Here is a 2,884-nt window from a genome sequence, read left to right as displayed (position 1 = left end):
AATCACTCCGGTGTGGCCTAGAGGTGTTTGGCCTTGGAGAGTGGTAAAGAAAGGCTCTCCTGAGGAAGTTGTGAGTGTGTAAGATAAAGCTTCAATCAGATGCTGCCATTCCAAAGTGGTTGCATCGTTTTGCATTCCCACCAGCAACGGACGGGAGTCCAGTTGTTCCGCAAACTCATCAATCCCTGGTGTTTGTCAATCTTTTACATTTGAGTGCTTCCGGTCGTTAAAACTGTAGTGGTGTTTCATTGTGGCTTTAATTTGCATTTTTCTGACGAATTCTATTGAGCTTTTTATCATATGCTCATCAGCTGTTTGGATCTCTCTTTTTATAATGTACTTGTTTAAGTCTTGTGCCCGTTTTTATGTCTTTCTTTTATCAGTTCAGAGGAGTTCTTTAGTGTTTTCTAGATATGAGTCCTATGTTAGATTCAGGGATTGCAAATATCCTCTTCTACTTTGTAGCTTCCCTTTTCATTCTCTTAATGGTTCATCCGATAGAAAAGAAGTTCTCAATTGTAATATATATTCAAATTTATCTTTTCCTTTATGGATAATGCTTTTTTTTTTTTTTTGCAGTACGCGGGCCTCTTACTGTTGTGGCCTCTCCCGTTGCGGAGCACAGGCTCCAGACGCGCAGGCCCAGCGGCCACGGCTCACGGGCCCAGCCGCTCCGCGGCATGTGGGATCCTCCCGGACCGGGGCACGAACCCGCGTCCCCTGCATCGGCAGGCGGACTCTCAGCCACTGCGCCACCAGGGAAGCCCAGGATAATGCTTTTTTAAGGCTTAAGAAAAATTTCCCTACTCCTAGGTCATGAAGATGTTCTCTTATGTTGTCTTCAAGATCTAGAAGCTTTTCGGGTTTTTTTCACATTGAGGTCTGCCACCCACCTGGACTAGATCCTAGAGATCCATTTGTCTCTTCTTGTTACCACTATCATACCTCATGCCTGGGACTTGATAGTAAGTCTGGACATTGAGTGGGTCAGGTCCTCCCGCCATCTTTAAGATTCTTGGTCATTTAAAATCATTTGTATTTATAATAAATTTTAGAATTAATATGTCAATTTCCACCTCCTAAAAAACTGGGATTTTGACTCTGCTTTAAATCTATAGATTAATTTGGGGACAACAGACATCTTAACAGTGCTGTTTTCCAACAAACATGGTGAATCTCATTTGTTTAGTAGGTCGTTTAAACAGTTCCCTTGATTTTTTTTGTGTGCAGAAAGTTTGCACATTTTGTTAGTATCCCTAGGTATTTGATGCTATTATAAATATGATCACTTTTATATTTTTTTGTTACTTGCTAGTGTACAAAAATGCAGTTGATTCCAGATGATTGACTTTGAACCCAGCACGCTTTCTAAATTCACTTATTCTGGTAACTTCTCTGGAGATTCTGTTGAATTTTCTATTTACACAGTATTACCATCTGTATATAATGAGCTTCTTATCTTCCTTTCCAGCCCTTACTCTTTTCGTGTGTTTTCCTTCCTGCACTGGCTGGGGCCCCCCAAGTACAACGCTGGATAGCGGTGCTGACAGTGGGCAACCTTATCTTTTTCCTTGTTTCAAAAGGAAGCCTTCAACATTCTGTTTTTTGTAAAAGATAGATATCCTTTTTCAGATTAAGGAAGTACTCTTCTATTTCTGTTTTGCTAAGAGTTTTTTTTTAATAAATTTATTTATTTATATTTTTATCTTTGGCCACGTTGGGTCTTTGTTGTGGTGTGCGGGCTTCTCATTGAGGTGGCTTCTCTTGTTGCGGAGCATGGGCTCTAGGTATGCGGGATTCAGTGGTTGTGGCACCCGAGCTCTAGAGCACAGGCTCAGTAGTTGTGGCGCACGGGCTTAGTTGCTCCGCGGCATGTGGGATTTTCCTGGACCAGGGCTCGAACCCGTGTCCCCTGCATTGGCAGGCAGATTCTTAACCACTGTGCCACCAGAGGAAGCCCTGCTAAGAGTTTTTAAAAATCATGCATGGATATTGAATTTTATTAAATGACTTTTACATATCCACTGAGAAAATTATCTGACTAACTCTGTTAATATGGTGACTTAATGTCGATTTTCAGATGTTAAGGTAACTTTTCATTTGTGGAACAAACCCGTCTTGACCGTGACGTATTATCCTTTTTCTATATCGAACATTGTGGATATTTTGTTCAGGGCTTTTGGCATCTGTGTTCATAAGTGAAATTGATCTGTAATTTTCATTTTTGTTTATGGTTTTGGTAGCAGGGTTATGTTGGTCTCATTACAGGAGTTGCGAAGGGATTCTCATTTTCTTTTTGGAAGTGCTGTGTAAGCTGAGTCATTTCTTACAGTGTTCCTCAGAGGGGTGTGTTAAAACTTCCCATTAGCATCTCAGATTTGTCCATTTCTCCATGTCGGCCCTTGCTTCAGATATTTTGAGGCTATGTAGTTAGATGCATGCATATTTAGAAATTGTTAAATCTTTTTGATGAGTGAACCTTGTATCTTTTCTCTATTGGCTTGGCAGTTATGCATTCTTTCACTCTATAGTGGTGCCCTCGAGACTGCACACTTGCATTCTTGACTTCTGAAAGCCTAGTACTTTTTCTCCTTTCTAGACAATTCAAGAACTAATTCGAGAGGGCTTCCCTGGTGGTGCAGTGGTTGAGAGTCTGCCTGCCGATGCAGGGGACGCGGGTTCGTGCCCCGGTCCGGGAGGATCCCACATGCCGCGGAGCGGATGGGCCCGTGAGCCATGGCCGCTGGGCCTGCGCGTCCGGAGCCTGTGCTCCGCAACGGGAGAGGCCACAACAGTGAGGGGCCCGCGTACCGCAAAAAAAAAAAAAAAAAAAAAAAAAAAAGAACTAATTCGAGAATACTCTTAACTCCATGTGCCTTCCTGA

Source organism: Leucopleurus acutus (assembly GCF_964270905.1).
Source record: "Leucopleurus acutus genome assembly, chromosome: 7".
NCBI classification, from domain to species: domain Eukaryota; kingdom Metazoa; phylum Chordata; class Mammalia; order Artiodactyla; family Delphinidae; genus Leucopleurus; species Leucopleurus acutus.
This window is presented reverse-complemented; position numbering follows the sequence as displayed.